Below are 20,538 nucleotides of genomic sequence, written 5' to 3' on the forward strand. Positions count from 1 at the left end.
CTGCTGCTCTGGAAGTCGTCCGACCATCACTAACACTGAATGTGGGTGACACACATGGGGAAATCCCCCATATTTTTGAAAGATGTGTACCATCATAGGGGTTTTGAGAGGGTATGGGCACCATGGTTGGATACCCCTGTACTCCAGCCCATGTGAACTAGTTCAGACGTGGCTACTGCAATGTCCTGATAGTCCATCTTAACCCCTGATGGCCTTAGCGGATAATATGTTCTAGGCCAGGTTTATTAGATATTCAATGATTGGGATATTTACAACATGTGCTTATCTTGTGCTCTTGTACCTGGGTTTCTTTTTCTCTTTGTACTAAAGGCTGTTTATGTATATTTTTGAGGTAAAGTGCGTTACAGTCTCCAGATTGTACGTGTTTGCTTAGTGTTCAATAAAGAACCTGTTTGATTAAAAAACAAACAGGCTTATACTTGCCTGCTCTGTGCAATTCAATTGCACAGAGCAGCCCCGAACCTGCTTTTCTCGGGTCCCCTGCCGACGCTTCTGACTCCTTCCCCCAAATGCTCCCATAAAAAGCTTGCTCCCAAAAATACTGTCTGCGTCTATTGACACAGACAGCAGGACTTGACCCCATCTCCCATGTCCTAGTCTCTGGCTTTGATTGACAGCAATGGGAGCCAATGGCAAAGCACAAGAGACCAGGAAGGGAAAGAATAGCTGCAGACGTGCACAGCGCTAAATCGACTGAGGGATCAGCTAAGTAAAAGGAGGAGGGGATGACACGATGACTAAACATTTTTTACCTCATCCAAGCAATGCATTAAGGTAAAAAAAATGTTTAGGCTTTAGAACCACTTTAAGTCTGTAGCTGAGTGGAAATTTTAGAACAGTACGTTTTATAATTTCCCTGGAATTGCCCTTGAATGTATCCTGAGTAGCATTGTTGGGTTGGCTGGCCCACAATAAGTACATTTTCTCTTGTTTGCAGAGTATGTGACATTGGGCAAACCCCAGAATAAAATTTGACATTCTCTGCACCCAGGAGCTAGAAATTGATTTGAAAGGATTGCAGCTTCAGCTGTCATCATTATTTCAAATCACCTTCTAGTTTGAGCAAAACAGTACATACTGTGCTTCGCATCATGCAGCAATTACGTTTCTTATGACGGATAATGACCGATAATTAACAGCACGCTTCTTCAGTGCTGGATTTTTAAATGCATTTTTACTGAAAAGAGGGTTGTGACTGGCCAGGCTGTATTGTTTATGGAACCATTCTCTACAAAGCGGATGTTTCTGGAAGTCAAATGTTGCCCTTTGCACTGGAATTATTAGAATCTCAGTTGGGATGGTTGTCATCAACCATTCCATATTTAAGTAAAGCAACGCAAATTTATGACTAGGAATTTATTCACTGCTGAAAAGAATGCTTACATATTGTATTCCCCTTCCAATTGTGTGATCAAATGGCTAGGCCTCTTCTTCTTCTTAAAATAAATAAATTAATCGCAGTTGGACCTTTTCTAATATGTTCTGTGATTCTTCAGCTGCATGTCTTTCATGTGGGTGTTATTGTGGCCTGGCTTTATGCCGATGTCTACATAAGCACAAACTTTCCTTCATTTTATTTTTAAAAGGTCTTCTCTTTTAGCCTAGCCATAGATGCCATAAATTGGGCTATCATTTTGATGTCCAGGAACTTGCCGTTGTTTGTTTGTGGCAAAGATCTACCCACGTACATGAAAATTTCTCGCAATGTCTGTGGCATAAAACGAAGAAATAAGAAGAGGCCTTTGGAGTTGGATCATCCCTGTATGCACAATTACCGGTATCTATACAACTCCAGTCCAAAGAGCAGATTAAAACTGTTTTATTTAGTAAGATCGGTGACAACACCTCCTGTGCAATCAAGAGGATAAATGACAAGCACTATGATGCATACATGGAAGTTTCTGGTTCCACCAAGCTCCTGTTGTGATAAAGGGATGGGACAGGGACCCCTAATCTAGCAAAGAGATCTTCCAATTTTGGCGAGTTAGCATTATCTCCTGACATCAATCTGATGCACGTTCAGATATTTTAGATCTCCCACCCCACTTCCTCCTTATGACCTTTAGTGGAGGACATTCTCCTTCTTATGCAGGTTGCAATCTCATCTAACTTTCACGTTTCCTGAGTGGAAGAAGCTAAAACGGTGGCAATTTAATCAAAAGGTTTCCAGACATGAACAAACAAATGGGGAGTGCAAGAGACTAGCCTATTCTCCAAGAAATGTTGAACAAACAAATGGCTTCTATTTACTGGAGGAAGAAGATGGGAGCCAGGGTCTGAATTCATTCATTCCTAAAAGGTCCCTTGGTTACAGGGTATGCTGGACCTTGCCTCTTTTTTACGTCTTCCCCTTTCCTTCCACCCTCATCCTTCCTGTTCCTTCCCCTTTGCTGCCCCCTCTTCACCACCTTCACCCATGCTTTCCTTTAATTGCCTTCATTCCTGTTCCATCCACACCGTGCTTCTGCTGGTTGCATGCAAAAAGATTGCTTGATTTTCCCCATCAACACAGTTAGTGTTGATAGGGGAATGCCTCCTGCAGAGCAATTGTGTTCTCCCAGCGTGAGGACCAGGGCTTTTTTTTCAGGGGGAACTCAGTTCCACCACCTCTGGCTCAGACCCTTTGGTGCTGGCTCACCACAATCACTTGTAAACACAGAAGTCTGGTTTCTGTGTTTACAAGTGACAGCTTTGTAACCCCCTGAACTCTGCACTCTGTATGTAATGCAATTCTGGTATTTAATGCCCCTTTAAGACCCTTCTACTGTTTGTAAAATCTGAACGGGTCGTAGTTGAGTTCCTGCACCTATTTTCTGAGAAAAAAAACTTCCCTCTCAGGCGAACACAGTGATTATTGCTTGCACCTATAGCCACTGGCTATAATCACATAGTAAAAATGCAACATGCTGGTTGTACCCAAGACAATTAATGGATCAACTTGGGTACATTTAGCCTACCCATAGATGGTTCGAATTGGCAGGGACTGGCCGGGGTTCAAACCATCTATGGCCGACTTAAGGGCCAATCGCACTGGACATTTGTTAACTCTCATAAGCTCCTGGTATCAGCATTTTGGCAGAAAATACGTTTGCTTGTAAACGTCATTTAGGCATGTCAAATGCTTGGGGGTTAATTTGATTCTCTTAGAACTGAACTGCCACCCCAAGATTCAGGAACTCAGGGTAGTAGCTTGGTGTCTGAATGAAAAATGTTGATAAAAATTACAATGAAGACACCTTTTAGAAATATCTAATAATAGCAGTCTACAGATTCTTCTAGATCAGTGTTTTTCAACCAGTGTGCCGTGATGAGTCCCCAGGTGTGCCGCGGCAAAATTACCCCCAATATAGGCAGCTATCTGATGGCCACTTGGTTAATATTTATTATTACAGTGGTGCCGGTCCACTGTGTAAAGCTCACTTCCCGCTGCCACAGGCACTCTGGAAGCTGTGCGGACCTTTATGACCGCGTCTTGCCAACCGATTACGTCATCGGTTGCTATGGGAGGGTCGGGCGCACGCCGCACGCACTGATATCTGTGACGTGTGAGCCTCGGGAATAGATGCTGGCTGGCGCACGTTTCCCTGAGGGGAGGAGAAGAAGAACACCACGAGTAGGAAACAAAACAGTGAGGAGACACAGGTACAGTACTTGTAGTAGATGAGCCATGAAGGAGGAAGAGAGGGATCCTTTAATATCATGTCTCCCTCCTGACACCTCCATTGCCCACTCTGCTCTCCTCGTGTCACCCTGTCAGTCAGACACCTCTGATGGAGAGAGAGAGATCCAGTACATGTTTTATCTGATGGAGCCAGCCAAGACACAGAATCATCTGTAAATTCAAAATAGCAGGTTATGTCCACCTGGAGTGTGTCTGCCACCTTGGCATTCCCTACACCTGTCATTTTCAATGTATGATTAGTTTTTATTGCAGGCATGGTGTGTCTAAAAATAAAAAATAAACTATATAACACTTGTTGGCACTTTCATTGCCTCACTTTTTTCATTGCAAGCATGGTGAATTTTTTAAATGCAATATAATATACATGGGCTATATGGGTTATTTTTGATGATAACTGTATACTTCAATCCTGCAGTTTGGCCACAGCTCAGATGTAGCGAAGGGTACCTGCGATTTTTATGTGTGTTTTTTATTGACTTCTATTATGTCCCTTATTTTTGGTGTGCTTTCAGAAAATGTACCAAAAATGTACTACACAATAGAAGTTGGTGAGAAACCACATGAAAACCGCAGGTATCCTGCGCTGCGGCCAAACTGCAGTATTGAAGTTTACAGTTATCATTATCAATAATAACCCACATAGCCCATGTATATTATATAAAAAATAAATAAAATCACCATGCTTGCAATGGAATTAGTCAATGTGAAAGTGCCCTAAAATGAAAATATCAGCCATAACCTTGGTATTGTTTTTTTACAACCAGTGGCTGGCTTTCTCATGAAAGCGTTCCGAGTGGTTTTTGAGCCACTGGAACGCTTTCAGAAGTGGCGGGAGGGGATGTCCCCCCCTCTTCCACCGTCTTGCCTGAGAAACAATCCAAAAGGGACAGTGAAAAAAAAAAAGTTTAATAAATAAGACAAGGTGTTTTAAGGTGTTGCTTATGGAGATTTTGAAGTACCAAAGTTTGTCATCATTCCACGAGTGTGTGCAATTTTAAAGCATGACATGTTGGGTAGAGGTCGACCGATATGGGTTTTTCTCTGGCCGATACCGATGCCGATATTTAGAATTTGGGGTGGCCGATGGCCGATATATGATGCCGATTTTTGCGGCCGATATTTTAGGCCGATTTTTATTTTTTGGCAGGTGGCGCTAATTGGCACTGGCAGGTTGCACTGGATGGCACTGGCAGGTGACACTGGTTGGCACTAAGGTGAAACTGGAAGGTGGCACTAATTGGCATGTGGCACTGGATGGCATTGGCAGGTGAAACTGGTTGGTACTGGCAGGTGGCACTAATTGGCAATAGTTGGCACTGGCATGTGGCACTAATTGGCAGGTGGCACTGGATGGCAATAGTTAGCCTTGGCAGGTGGCACTGGATGGCCTTGGCAGGTGGCACTGGATGGCCTTGGCAGGTGGCACTGGATGGCACTAGTTGGCACTGGCAGGCACTAGTTGGCACTGGCAGATGGCACTAGTTGGCACTGGATGGCCTTGGCAGGTGGCACTGGATGGCCTTGGCAGGTGGCACTGGATGGCACTAGTTGGCACTGGCAGATGGCACTGGATGGCATTGGCAGGTGGCACTGGATGGCATTGGCAGGTGGCACTGGATGGCATTGGCACTAGATGGTATTGGCAGGTGGCACTGGATGGCGTTGCCACTGGCAGGTGGCACTGGATGGCATTGACAGGTGGCACTGGATGGCATTAACAGATGGCACTAGTTGGCATTGGCAGGTGGCACTAGTTGGCATTGGCAGGTGGCACTGGATGGCACTAGTTTGCACTGGTGGGTGGAACTGGATGGCACTAGTTGGCACTGGCAGATGGCATTGGCAGGTGGCACTGGATGGCCTTGGCAGGTGGCACTAGTTGGCACTGGCAGGTGGCACTGGATGGCACTAGTTGGCACTGGTAGGTGGCACTGGATGGCCTTGGCAGGTGGCACTGGATGGCACTAGTTGGCACTGACAGGTGGCACTGGATGGCACTAGTTGGCACTGGCAGGTGGCACTAGTTGGCACTGGATGGCATTGGCAGGTGGCACTGGATGGCATTGGCAGGTGGCACTGGATGGCATTGGCAGGTGGCACTGGATGGCATTGGCAGGTGGCACTGGATGGCACTGCCAGGTGGCACTGGATGGCAGTAGATGGCATTGACAGGTGGCACTGGATGGCATTAACAGATGGCACTAGTTGGCATTGGCAGGTGGCACTAGTTGGCATTGGCAGGTGGCACTAGTTGGCATTGGCAGGTGGCGCTGGATGGCATTGGCAGGTTTCACAGCACATAATGTAGCTGATGTGTAAAACTCTCTCTATACAGTTTCACATGGTGCTGCAGAGAGCGGAGAGAGAAGCTCAGATTCATTGTGATGTTGAAGGTGGGCGGGACCCGGGTTGGGCAGGACTCAGCTGTCCAACACCAGCCAATGGGATGAGATCATTGGCTGGAATGCTGTCCCGCCCACCTTCAACATCACGATGAATCTGAGCTCCTCTGTCTCTGCAGCACCATGTGAAACTGTTTCACACATTATCAGCTACATTATGTGCTGTGAAACTGTGAGAGCAGAGAGAGAGAGAGGAGTTCAGATTCATCGTGATGTTGGAGGTGGGCGGGACCCGGGGTGGGCAGCTATCCAGCCAATGATCTCATCCCATTGGCTGGTGTTGGACAGCTGAGTCCCGCCCACCCCGGGTCCCGCCCACCCCGACATCAGTCCGACAGCTCCATTCTCTATCTCCTTAGTGTTTCACACACACGGCACTGCTCTGCAGACAGTGTGGAGAAGGGAGGGGGAACCCCATGTTCCTCCTTCCTTCTCCACACTCTGCTGATGCAGATCTGCTAAATATCGGCCACATTTGGATAATAATCGGCCGATGCCGATTTCTCCAAAATGACTGAATATCGGCCCGATATATCGGCCAGCCGATATATCGGTCGACCTCTAATGTTGGGTATCTATTTACCCGCCATAACATCATCTTTCACACTATACCCACAAATTGGGGTATTATATTGTGTTTTGTTTTAATTAATTGAACCACTGTGCAAATAGCAAGTGGCATAATTTTTTTTCTCCAAATTTTTGGTTTGGTGTGCCTCGAGATTCTGACAGATTTTAAAGGGTGCCTTGGTTGAAAAAAGGTTGAAAAACACTGTTCTAGATAATTGCAGGCTTATTATTTATTTATTTATTTTCTTCCTCCCTTTCCTCCCCATTCTTATGGTGACCATTTTTTATTTTTTTCTTCAATCCATCCTCCTTTACCTTCTAGAGCTCTGAGTCTTCCTCCTACGGTAGAATATATGACAAGAGTTTCTCAGGATGCGGCTGTGAGGCCTTGGTTACAATGGACAGTGCCTCTCTCGACCATGAAATTACAGAAACAATAATTGTAAAATAAACGAATGGCTTAATAAATGTAAGATTCGTTCATATCGGCATGCAGAGCTGTATGCTGATGTGATTTTTTTTTTTTTTTAGTAAAGCAGGGAAACGTCACCTTTTTTTAAGACGCCCACTTATGGGGAAGAAGTGATTTCCATGCCCATGACAAGCTGCAACAAAGTTACAAATGCCTTTTTGAAAACCAATTGCAAAATATAGATATGATCTATGGCTGTCCAAAAACAGCCATTCAGGTTTTCTTTAAAATTATGCAAAAAAAAATCTCATTAACTACACTTACAGTAAAAGGATCCACACTTTATACTTTTATAGGCCTACAGTTAACCAACTTTTCCATTGCAGAATTTTTAATTTTTTCCTTACTTTTTGTTTTTGCTTGGCAAGCCCCTGAACTCCTCCCTTGCCAAACTTGTGCTCCCTTTTTTTTATATACTCCAGTAAGCTGCAGCCCACAGCTCAATGGGGTTCAAGAAAAGAGTGCAAGTTAAGATTTGAGCTACAGGTGAGTGTGCAGGAAGTGCAAGCTCCTCTCCAGTTTTACAGACGGCATTGTTCTAAATGTATTTCTAAAGTTTCTAAAGTTTTTATTGCTTTTTATAGAACATTGGCATTTCTGGTCTATCTGTGACAAGGTGTCAAATGAAAAGCATGCAGCTTTAGACTTGTAAAAGAAATGGTAATTTCTGTATAAAACGGTTTTCTATTTTTTATGCTGTGCCTATGTATTGCACACGGCACCATTAACATTTTGATTGCGTTTGCATTCTTTCAAGTCCTGATTTAGGAATGAGTCTGCCATGTAATGCCCATTGTTGCCGTAATTGTACAATTTGTAATATTTGATACCTACATAAGCATGTGTATAAAATACTTCAATTGTGGCAAATAAACAGAACAGTTATTTCGAAAGATGCTGAGCGTGCCTTTGTTCCCTACTGCAGTAGTTATTATTAGTTTGGAACCACTAATCAATATGAGGCTAGGATTGATCTATAAAATTTCCAGAACAGACTGACTAGAGGTGAAAAGAATCATCACGGCCTACTTGACAATTATCAAAGATTAGAGAGTGTCAAACGGTCTCTTTTATACTGGTAACATGAGCGCAAGGACATCGGAGTCTCCATTGCAAGGTGGTTAAGATTTGCCATAGAAACTTATCATCCTCATGGCTTTTCAACACCAGGAAAAATCTAAGCATGCTCTGTGAGAGACTTGGCAGCAGGGGTATCTCTGGAACAGACTTCGGCCCCTTTCACACTGGGGCAGGACGTGCGGTGGCGGTATAGCGCCGCTAAAAATAGCGGCGCTATACTGTCTGAATTGCCACGGAATAAACCCCCGCTAACGGCTGAAAAAGGGTTAATACCGTCCACAATGCGCTTCTGCAGAGGCGCATTGACGGCTGTATTATCGCGGTTTCCCATTGTTTTCAATGGGAAGGAGCAGTAAACACACCGCTCCTCTCACCGCTCCAAAGATGCTGCTTGTAGGAGATTTTTTTTTTTCTCCCGCCAGCGCATTACCTCGGGCTTTCACATTGAGAATGCAGTGCAGGAGTTTTTCAGGCGGTATTTAGGTGCTATTTTTAGTTCTAAACCGCCTGAAAAAGGGGCCTTAGGCTTCATGTACACTCGCCTACATTTACCGCAGCTGCGGGAAAATGCAAAATCCTGCAGCATTTTTCCACTGCCGGCTGTCAAAATGTTCCTATCCTGAACGTGTTTCTTCCGCTTTCAGGAGAGGGAGGTTGCAGCTCACCTAACCACAGCCGTTCCTAAACTCTGCTAAAAGCCTATGTATACATTGACATAGGCTTTTATGGAGTTGAGTTTAGGAGCTTTTTGCAGCGTTTTGCCACAGTAAATGTAGACAGGATGTACATGCAGCACCTTAAGCCCCCATAAACACGGTAGGACTTTTTTGACAACAAACTTAAAAATTTGCAAGTTTTCAAAAAAATCCTACCGTGTGTACGCTCCATCGGACAAACTTTTTCGGTTTTCATCGGACAAAAGTTCGCTCTGCAAATGGACAAACTTTTAGGCAACAAAAGTCCTACGGTGCAAAGTCCTATCGTGTGTGCAGAAATCCATCGGCCTTTTGTCCGAAGTACAAATACGCATGCCCAGAACCAATGTTAAAATCAACCAACAGTAGCAGAAGTTGACCAAAGGGTGGCGGTAAAGAGCAGAAAAAACACGTGATGTTGGGAAAGTTTGCAGAAAAGTCCTACAGTGTGTATGCTATGGGTGTGCCCGGCCAACTCCCTTTGGACAAAAATCCACGGAAAAGTTTTTGTTTGAAGTCCGACCGTGTGTACGAGGCTTTAGACTATATTGCCAGTCTTTTGTCAAATGATACAGAATCAACCTTCTTTGCAGTCAGGACCAAGCATTGAACAAAAAAATACTGCAAGCAGTAGTCGCCAAGCAGACAGAAGAAGATAGACGCACACTGCAACAGGATACTGAAAAATGCTTCTTTATTCCAAAAGATGACATATATTACAGTAACCACTTTCCGCCTGCCATATGCAGAATGATGGCCGGGAAGTGGCTCAGTTATCCTGACTGGGCATCATGTGATGTCCAGCAGGATAAGCTGTGATCACGCGCCCGCGGGGGCGCGCAGCTTGGCAATTGGTGGTGTCAGTCTGACACACCGCATCTTCGATCAAGGTAAAGAGCCTCTGACGTAGGCTCTTTACCACGTGATCATCTGTATCCAATCACAGCTGATCACAGTGAAAATAGGGAAGTCGTCCCCCCCCCCCCCCGAGGATGCCCACCCAGAACCACCAGGTTTGCCAATCAATGCCCAATAGGGAAGGCACTCTGTGCCCATCAGTTATGCCTGCCAGTGCCACCTATCGGTGCCCATCAATGCTGCTCATCAGTGCCCTTTAGTGAAGAAGAAAACAAATTTTTTTTTTTTTGTTTTTTTCTTCTTCAGAATTTTCGGTCTTCTTTTTTTATTTGTTTAGCAAAAATAAAAACCAGAGCGGTAATCAAATACCACCAAAAGAAAGCTCTTTGTGGGGGAAAAAAATTATAAAAATTCTGTTTGGGTACAGTGTTGCATGAACGCGAAATTGTCATTCAGAATGCAACAGCGCAGAAACATTGGTCTGGGCAGGAAGTGGTTAATCATAACCTGAGCATTTCTCAGTATCCTCGACGGGTTTGGCTTTTTTTTTTTGTCACATTAAGCCGTAAAAAAAAGCCATAGGGGGTAGATTCAGGTAGAATGGCGCTTCTTTGTGCGGGCGTAACGTATCCTATTTACGTTACGCCGCCGCAACTTTTACAGGCAATTGCCGTATTCTTAAAAGAAAGTTGCGGCGGCGTATCGTAAATAGCCCGGCGTAAGCCCGCCTAATTCAAATTCTGAAGAGGTGGGCGTGTGTTATTTAAATCGGGCTTGACCTGACGTGAAATTTGACCTGTCCGTGGAATTTCCCAGTGTGCATTGCTCTGCAAGGACGTCATTGGATTCCACGTGAACGTAAAATGACGTCCAGCCCCATTCACGGACGACTTGTGGGAACGACAGCCATACTTAACATAGGATACGCCTCATATAGCAGGGGTAACTATTCGCCGGGAAAAGCCTTACAGAAAATTCGTAAATGTACTGCGTCGGCCGGGCGTACGTTCGTGAATTTGCGTATCTAGCTGATTTACATATTCTAGGCGTAAATCAGCGTACACGCCCCTAGGCCAGCGTAAATATGCAGTTAAGATCCGACGGCGTAAGAGACTTACGTCGGTCGGCTCTTGGTCAAATCTAGGTGTATCTGATTCCATCAATCAGGCGCATAGATACGACCGGCTGGACTCAAAGATACGACGGCGTATCAGGAGATACGCCGTCGTATCTTCTCTCTGAATCTACCCCATAGTGTGCATGGACACATTGGCTAACATGGAGGGGAGTTTCTTTACTTTCTATCTGGTGGTCGGTGGATTCGTATCTGAGCTGATATATCCCCCCCAATAGAGACACAGGTTTCAGTTTAACCCATTAAGGGTTCTGACCCCCCCTCCACTGTCCAAACCTGAATCAGAATATGTTTTGGCTGGACATACATTTTTATGACCCATCCATAGTCCCCCATAGAATACTTTATTAATCATGGTACAGCGTCGGCCTAGTTTGTTTGAATCGGCAGTAATCTTCAAGGATGGATTTGTCTTTTCCTGCAAATCATCTAAAAAATCTGCTTTCAGTCCTTTTTACCTGCAAATATAACATTTGTAAGAAATTTATCAAAGTTTTTTTTTCTTTGTTGCACGTGAAGCTTTTGATGATCAGGACTGCCCTAAATACAAAAGAATACATGAATTTGTGGTTCTAAGAGACAATGTAGATGTTTATAGTGGATCGCTGTGTCATGCAGCACTGTGTGTGGCTGACAGCAGCTGGAATACAGAGGCTCTTTCTTCCTCTTTCTGTTCTCCCATGAACAGATCCACATCATTAACAAAATGCCGAGCCCTCACCATTGGTCGTCTTTGTTTATTTTGCCTAGTCAGATTTTCTTTGTCCTGTGCCTTTCTGCATATATGGTTGCAGTATCTAAAATGCAGTTTTTTTTTTTTCTCCTTTTTTCTTTGTTAAAGGGGTTGTAAACCCCAATTCCCACGGTATGTGAAAGGGGCCTAAGTGACCTGTTGATTTGCAATTTATATTTCTGTTTGTAAAAAATTACCCAGCGAACAAATATAGTACACACTTGAAGAGGATTTATAAAATACTGGGGGGGGGGGGGGGGGAACACTGTAAAGGAGCACTGTAATATAAAGGGGCTTACACTGTAAGGATTACACTCCCCTTTATATCACAGTGCCCTTTTGCAGCCATGGCCCCCCATCACAGTCCTCCATGCGGTTATGACCCCCATCACCGTCCTCCCTGTAGTCATGACCCCCACCCCCATCACAGTCCGCCCTGCATTAATGCACCCCCCCACCCCAATCATAGTCCTCCCTGCAGTCATGCACCCTCTTTCCCCCTCCAATCACAGTCCTCCCTGCAGTTATGCACCCCCCTCCCCCCTCCAATCACAGTACTCCCTGCAGTTATGCACCCCCCTCCCCCCTCCAATCACAGTACTCCCTGCATAGTGCCAATTTTAATCGTTGCCTTCCCTGCAGCCTATGTCTATTTCCTCATGCTTCAGCAAGAGGTGAGCCCTGTCACGGACCGCAGTATAGTTAGCAGCCTGTATGTATTCTGCCAATTCTCCCGAGCGGCCGACAATGTCAGCCTATTAGCAATGCAGGGGGCGGGACAGCTGCAGATTGTGACAGAGAGCGAGAGACTCTTCATAATAACAAGTGGGCAGCTCATCAGAATGGTATAATTAGTTTAAAGGCAGGGAAACGCACCACCTTGAAATTGCAGGGCATTCATGCGAACTGCAAGGGGTGTCAATGTTAAGCTAACAACGCCCCAAAATGGTTTGCAAAACGCAGTGCGATTGGCAGAATCGGGTTGTAAAGGTGGGAAAAACCCATACAATCTGATTTTTGGTTTGGTATGAATTGAGCCATACGAATATGTCTCAAATCACGCCGCACAGACATCACAGGTGCTTTGAATAGCAATGCGATGTGATTCATATCTTAACCACATGCAGTGTCCTGCACCACATATACAGTGTCTTAAAAAGTTTTCATACCCCTTGAAATTTTCCACGATTTGTCATGTTACAACCAAAAAAGAAAATGTATTTTATTGGGATTTTATGTGATGGACAACACAAAGTTGCACATAATTGTGAAGTTGGAAATGATAAATGGTTTTTAACATATTTTTTTTTTTTTTTACAAATAACTGAAAAGAGTGGCGTCACCGTGCATTTGTATTCACCCCCCTTTACTCTGATACCCCTAACTACAAGCTAGTGGAACCAATTGCCTTCAGAAGTCACCTAATTAGTAAATAGTCCACCTGTGTGTAATTTAATCTCTGTATAAATACAGCTGTTTTGTGAAGCCCTCAGAGGTTTGTTGGAGAACCTTTAGTGAACAACCAACATCAAAGAACCAAACAGGTCAGGGATAAAGTTGTGGAGAAGTTTAAAGCTGGGTTAGTTTATAAAAAAAATATCCCAAGCTTTGAACCTCTCACAGAGGGAGCACTGTTCTATCCATTATCTGAAAATGGAAAGAGTATGGCACAACTGCAAACCTACTAAGACATGGCCGTCCACCTAAACTGACAGGCTGGGCAAGGAGAGCATTAATCGGAGAAACGGCCAGGAGGCCCATAGTAACTCTGGAGTAGCTGCAGAGATCCACAGCTCAGGTGGGAGAATCTGTCCACAGGACAACTATTAGTCGTGCACTTCACAAATCTGGCCTTTATGGAAGAGTGACAAGAAAAAAGCTATAAGTCCCATTTGCAGTTTGCAAGAAGCCATATGGGGGACACAGAAAATGTGTGGCTCAGATGAGACAAAAATTTAACTTTTTGGCCTAAAAGCAAAACGCTATGTGTGGCAGAAAACTAACACTGCACATCAACCTGAGCACCCCATCCCCACCATGTAACATAGTTCTGGCAGCATCATACAGGTAGTGCAGAATTATTAGGCAAGTTGTATTTTTGAGGATTCATTTTATTATTGAACAACAACCATGTTCTCAATGAACCCAAAAAACTCATTAATATCAAAGCTGAATATTTTTGGAAGTAGTTTTTTGTTTTTTTTTAGTTTTAGCTATTTTAGGGGCATATCTGTGTGTGCAGGTGACTATTACTGTGCATAATTATTAGGCAACTTAACAAAAAAAAAATATATACCCATTTCAATTATTTATTTTTACCAGTGAAACCAATATAACATCTCAACATTCACAAATATACATTTCTGACATTCAAAAACAAAACAAAAACAAATCAGTGACCAATATAGCCACCTTTCTTTGCATGGACACTCAAAAGCCTGCCATCCATGGATTCTGTCAGTGTTTTGATCTGTTCACCATCAACATTTCGCGCAGCAGCAACCGCAGCCTCCCAGACACTGTTCAGAGAGGTGTACTGATTTCCCTCCTTGTAAATCTCACATTTGATGGACCACGGGTTCTCAATGGGGTTCAGATCAGGTGAACAAGGAGGCCATGTCATTAGTTTTTCTTCTTTTATACCCTTTCTTGCCAGCCACGCTGTGGAGTACTTGGACGCGTGTGATGGAGCATTGTCCTGCATGAAAATCATGTTTTTCTTGAAGGATGCAGACTTCTTCCTGTACCACTGCTTGAAGAAGGTGTCTTCCAGAAACTGGCAGTAGGACTGGGAGTTGAGTTTGACTCCATCCTCAACCCGAAAAGGCCCCACAAGCTCATCTTTGATGATACCAGCCCAAACCAGTACTCCACCTCCACCTTGCTGGCGTCTGAGTCGGACTGGAGCTCTCTGCCCTTTACCAATCCAGCCACGGGCCCATCCATCTAGTCCATCAAGACTCCTTCTCATTTCAGCAGTCCATAAAACTTTAGAAAAATCATTCTTGAGATATTTCTTGGCCCAGTCTTGACGTTTCAGCTTGTGTGTCTTGTTCAGTGGTGGTCGTCTTTCAGCCTTTCTTACCTTGGCCATGTCTGTGAGTATTGCACACCTTGTGCTTTTGGGCACTCCAGTGATGTTGCAGCTCTGAAATATGGCCAAACTGGTGGCAAGTGGCATCTTGGCAGCTGCACGCTTGACTTTTCTCAGTTAATGGGCAGTTATTTTGCGCCTTGGTTTTTCTAAAAGGTTCTTGCGACCCTGTTGACTATTTTGAATGAAACGCTTGATTGTTCGATGATCACGCTTCAGAAGCTTTGCAATTTTAAGAGTGCTGCATCCCTCTGCAAGATATCGCACTATTTTTGACTTTTCTGAGCCTGTCAAGTCCTTCTTTTGACCCATTTTGCCAAAGGAAAGGAAGTTGACTAATAATTATGCACACCTGATATAGGGTGTTGATGTCATTAGACCACACCCCTTCTCATTACAGAGATGCACATCACCTAATATGCTTAATTGGTAGTAGGCTTTCGAGCCTATACAGCTTGGAGTAAGACGACATGCATAAAGAGGATGATGTGGTCAAAATACTCATTTGCCTAATTATTCTGCACTCCCTGTATTGTGGGGATGCTTTTCTTAAGCAGGGACAGGGAAGCTGGTCAGAGTTGATGGGAAGATGGATGGAACCAAATACAGGGCAATCTTAAAAAACCTGTTCGAGTCTGCAAAAGATTTGAGACTAGGCCAGAGGTTCACCTTCCAGCAGGACAATGACCCTAAACATACGGCCAGAGCTACAATATAATGGTTTGTATCAGAGCATATTCATGTGTTAGAATGACCCAGTCAAAGTCTAGACCTAAATCCAATTGAGAATCTGTGGCAAGACTTGAAAATTGCTGTTCAGACACTCTCCATCCAATCTGACAGAGCTTGAGCTATTTTGCAAAGAAGAATGGGCAAAATTACACTCTAGATGTGAAAAGCTTGTAGAGACATCCCCAAGAAGACTTGCAGCTGTAATTGCAGTGAAAGGAGGTTCTACAAAGTATTGACGGAATACAAATGCACGTCACACTTTTCACACATTTATTTGTAAAAAAAAAAAATGAAAACCATTTATCTTCCTTCCACTTTACAATTATGTGCCTATTTTGTGTTGGTCTATCACATAAAATGCCAATAAAATACATTTATGTTTTTGGTTGTAACATGAGGAAAATTTCAAAGGGTATGAATACTTTGTCAAGGCACTGTATGTGAACCCAGCTTTAGAAATTGCCAGTCCACTCTGTCGAAAATCCTTTTCTGCATCTGTGGAGAGTAGTAAGAGTTGTTCTGAGTGAGTTTTGGCAATATGTAATAATTGTTCTAATTCAGTGGTATTGTTCCAGGCCTCGTGGTGGGGACAGAGGCACTTGGTCGGCATTTAGCAGTACAATTGAACTTTTCCCCAGGAACAGATTCTGAAGCTGACTAAGGAGAACGTTAACCTAAGTGGTAGTTGTGGCCTGGCTGTGGCTTCTGGGAGTCCTTTGGTCTGCATGCTGTTGCTGTAGTTCTAATTTATGACAGGGGTGTCTCAGCCAGACCCTTTTGAAGAATCTGCTACGCCACTTTGAATTGTTTTACTTATTACTGAGACTGCATTGCTCCCCCTCATTGTGTTGCTTCACTGAGCATGTGCTGTGTTGCTGCCTATATTGCACATGCGCACCTTCATGGCTTTTCCAACCTTCTTCCTGAAGCCTGCACCTCTACCACTGCACTTCTCTAAGTGATCAGTTATGGTCTCCTTGTTTCTTCCTTACAGTGATGAGGTCACAGACAGCCGTATAACCTTCTCTGCTTCTGCAGTGGTTTTGTGAGTTCCTCCTTGTGTATATCTGCACACTTTTTTGAAGTATATCCAATTATAGGTACAGAGTGATCCTGCAGGCTCATGATCTACCAACAGCTCCTGTATTGCTTGCAGGTCCATTTGTTCCTGCTGGAGTCCTTGTGCTTCTTGCAGACTTCCATAACTGATATTCCTCCCTGATATGCCTGTTGCTGCAGCTGTCTCCATGCACTCAGCAGAGGAGTGTATTGCCTATCCTTTTTTGGATTAGCTTGTTCCTGAGGAGCCTCAGCCTGGTGACATCTCTTTGGTCCTTAAAGGGGTTGTAAAGGAATTTTTTCCCCCTAAATTGCTTCCTTTACCTTAGTGCAGTCCTACTTCACTTACCTCATCCTTCAATTTTGCTTTTAAATGTCCTTATTTCTTCTGAAAAATGCTCACTTCCTGTTCTGTCTGTAACTCCCCACCGTAATGCAAGGCTTTCTTCCTGGTGTGGAGAAAGCCTCTTGAGGGGGGAGGGGGCGAGCAGGAGTGTCAGGATGCCCACTAACACACAGCTCCTTTCTCTATCTGCAAAGTGGAGAGTGTCCTGACTTGCCTGCTCGCCCCCTCAAGAGGCTTTCTCCACACCAGGAAGAAAGCCTTGCATTACGGTGGTGAGTTACAGACAGAAGATCAGGAAGTGAGCATTTTCCAGAAGAAATAAGGACATTTAAAAGCAAAATCGAAGGATGAGGTAAGTGATGGAGGACTGCACTAAGGTAAAGGAAGCTATTTAGGGAATTTATTTATTTTCCTTTACAACCCCTTTAATAACACAGTGCACACCAATCTAAAGCTAGAACACCCTGTGTCTGAATTCTCTATGGTCACCAGTCTGGGCTTCCTCAGAAATCCCCACCCTGTCAAAGCTTTTTCTATTACACCAGTTTTTACTCGGCAGTACCCATTGAGTAATTTTCAAGAGATTCAGCCATTTCCTAACTTAACAAGACACTGTCCCTAGAACCAGTTAATTGTCCCCAAAGCAATAGTGGGAATTTGCCCCATTCTAAATACAATGTCTTCATGGAAATAGAAGTGGGGCACTCCGGTGTTAGTCATTTAAGAAAAATGACCAGTCACTACCTTTTTAACAATATTGCTGTTCAAGCCTATGTCCTAAAAGTTTGGGACCTATCTGAGTACGTTTTTCCTATACTCTTATGCTGCCTACACACGGTCAGAATTTCTGACAACAAATGTTCGATGGGAGCTTTTTGTTTTAAATTTTGACCGTGTGTAGGCTTCATTGGACATTTGCTGTCAGAATTCCCGACAACAAAAATTTGAGAGCTTGTTCTCAAATTTTCCGAAAAAAAATCCCTTCTCATAAATTCCGATCGTGTGGACAATTCCGATGCACAAAATTTCACGCATGCTCAAGTATAAGACGGAAGCGATCGGTCTGGTAAAACTGGCCTTCGTAAAGGAGATTCGTCACTCTGTAACGGACTGAGAAGCACGAAGCTGAAAAGCGTGAATCGTCTCACCAAACTTCTACTAATACGACTGGTATTGAACTTCCCTTTATTAGTGCCGTTGTACGTGCTGTACATGACCGCGTTCTTGGCGATCGGAATTTCCGACAACGTTTGTGTGTGTGTGTGTGTCTGTGTGTGCGCAAGACAAGTTTGAGCCAACATCCGTCGGGGGGGGGGGGGAAACAACACGGTTTTGTTGTCGGAATTTTCGATCGTCTGTACGCAGAATTATACTGGACATTATCAGAAGTCAGATCTTTGCCCCCATGATTCTTTTTATGGACTGCTTGCCTCTCATTTTTAGGGCAATAATCTTCGCCCAGGATAGTGCTAACGTGTACAGTCTTTTTACCTGTATGTCTGTCTGGGACTTCATGGGATCACAACCAGGTTCTGTTGGCTCTTCAAAAACTGCCCTTTGAACCTGTTAGGCCCCGTACACACGTCCGAGGAACTCGACGTGCCAAACACATCGAGTTCAGTGTTAAAGCCGCCAAGGATCTCGGCGGGCCGACTTTCCTCATTGAACAACGAGGAAATAGAGAACATGTTCTCTATTTGGCCCGACGAGTTCCTCGTCGGCTTCCTCGCTGAAAAGTGTACACACGACCAAGTTTCTTGTCAGAATCCAGCTCCGATCGAGTTTCTGGCTGAATTCTGCCGAGAAACTCGGCCGTGTGTACGGGGCCTGAGAGACATTTCTTTTGCCTCAGGTAAAGGTAGATTTCTTGTTGCCATTTCAGGTGAGCTTCTAAGTTAGCGAGTTTATGTTGAATTTATCTCCTGGCCCTGGCTACTACTTCATTTCCGACAGACTGCCTTTTTGTCATTCCTTGCTGCTGTTCATTATTAATAGGTGACTTTGGACTTTCCCCTTGGACTTCAGCATTTGGCATCTGTTTCTCATTTGCAAGGCTGCCACCTGGTCTTCTGTTCACACTTTTGCTTAGTTTTAATAGATGAATGCTAAAGCCTCTTCTGATGCCAGCTTCAGAGAACCCATTCTTCAGGCAGCTCTTTGAGCTGCTAACTTCCCTGGTTATGCTGTTGTTGGAGGTCTTGTTAGTGTTTCATTTGCTGTATTGCCCACCCCTCAGTTGGACTGTTTTTTGGGCGGTCTAATTTATTTATTTATTTTGGTTAAACCTTATTTAAAAAATAAAATAAAAAATCAGCACAAGGGACAGTAGTTCAGTTCAATGCAAAATGTCCCTTTGTGCTGCTGGCTGCTCTATTAGTTCCTATTTTAAGTTTTTCACCCATAATTTTTCAGTGCTGCGATGATTAATACGGCCGACCAGACCTGTCAAAGATACTTGTAAAGAGTGTCAACTATGGCAGCCCTTTGCGCCACATTTTTTTCCATTAATAGAAGCTCTACTATAGCGTCCATCAACGAAAAGCACTGTATGCATGGAGAATGGGCAGATGAGTGAATGATCTGGCTCCTCCATTCCTAAAGCACTTTGCATTGATGTAAGCTATAGCAAAGCTTCTAGGAATGTACAAGGGTGGGGGTGCATAGTCACCCCTCTGGACAAAAGCCTGTTGCAGGTCCAGCCAGTCATATTAACCCCTGCACCACCAAAAGATTACAGGTACCCTGGTGGAGGGATGGGTTAGCAGAGGATTTCAACTAAGAGCAGCCGGCCGCCTAAGGACCCTTCTCATGAAATGCAAGTACCATCTCTTGTGACGAGTTTATTTTTTACTAAGTTTATGCTTCAGTGTATCTATGGTAAACGTTTAAATCAAATATTTATTTCAACATTGTATTACAATTTTTTTTTCTAGCTTATACCCATTATTATGAATGACTTGAAAATTTGGAAATGTATTTTAGAAGAATTCCACGCATTTACTAACTTAAATTCTTTGACTTATTCAACATGTCCTGTGTGTAGTAGTTGCTGTGTCGCACATTTTACAGAGCCTGCCCTATAAAGTACAGAGGTGCTGAGAGAAGAAGTTTCAGGAGGTGAGGTCAGTGTAGAAATCACTGTTTGCAGGCAGTAAGGTACTATGGGATATGTAGTCCTTAGAAAACAAAAGCAAACTGCAGAGGAGAAGTTGCAAAGCATGTCGGGAATCCATTTGTGGAAAGAGATGGCCAGCAGACCAGCAGAGCTCACAACATGAAAGGGGATTTTTAAAGAGAAACTTCAGAAAGAGAGAGAATTTGTGCGAGACATCAGGGGTCTAAACAGACCCCTGACATCTCCCCTTTTGAGACAGGGAAAGGGACTAAGAACACAGATTCCCCAGTCCCTTTCTCTGCAGCCTTAGCTGCACTGAAATTAAATGGAGAGGAGACCGAGGCTCCTTTTCATTCATAAACCGAAGCACTGTAAACACAGGTTGCGATGTTTCAGTTATATATGGACACAGTCAGTGATTACTGACTCTGTTCATTCAGAAAAGGAAGGAGCCGGTAAATAACATATATTCTCCATCCTGACAGATCTGGGGCAGGGGGGACCGGAGGAGGACACAGGGAGCTGGAGAGAGGGATGAGGAGAC

At 44.0% G+C, this 20,538-nt stretch overlaps 1 protein-coding gene across 2 annotated transcripts in view; it reads left to right on the forward strand.

Annotated features, from left to right (window-relative positions):
- Positions 1–20,538, forward strand: part of HECTD4 (HECT domain E3 ubiquitin protein ligase 4) — a 253,112-nt gene that overhangs the window by 19,518 nt on the left and 213,056 nt on the right. The gene's annotated exons all lie outside the window — the stretch shown is intronic.

The sequence above is a fragment of the Rana temporaria genome, chromosome 1, assembly GCF_905171775.1.
Source record: "Rana temporaria chromosome 1, aRanTem1.1, whole genome shotgun sequence".
NCBI classification, from domain to species: Eukaryota; Metazoa; Chordata; class Amphibia; order Anura; family Ranidae; genus Rana; species Rana temporaria.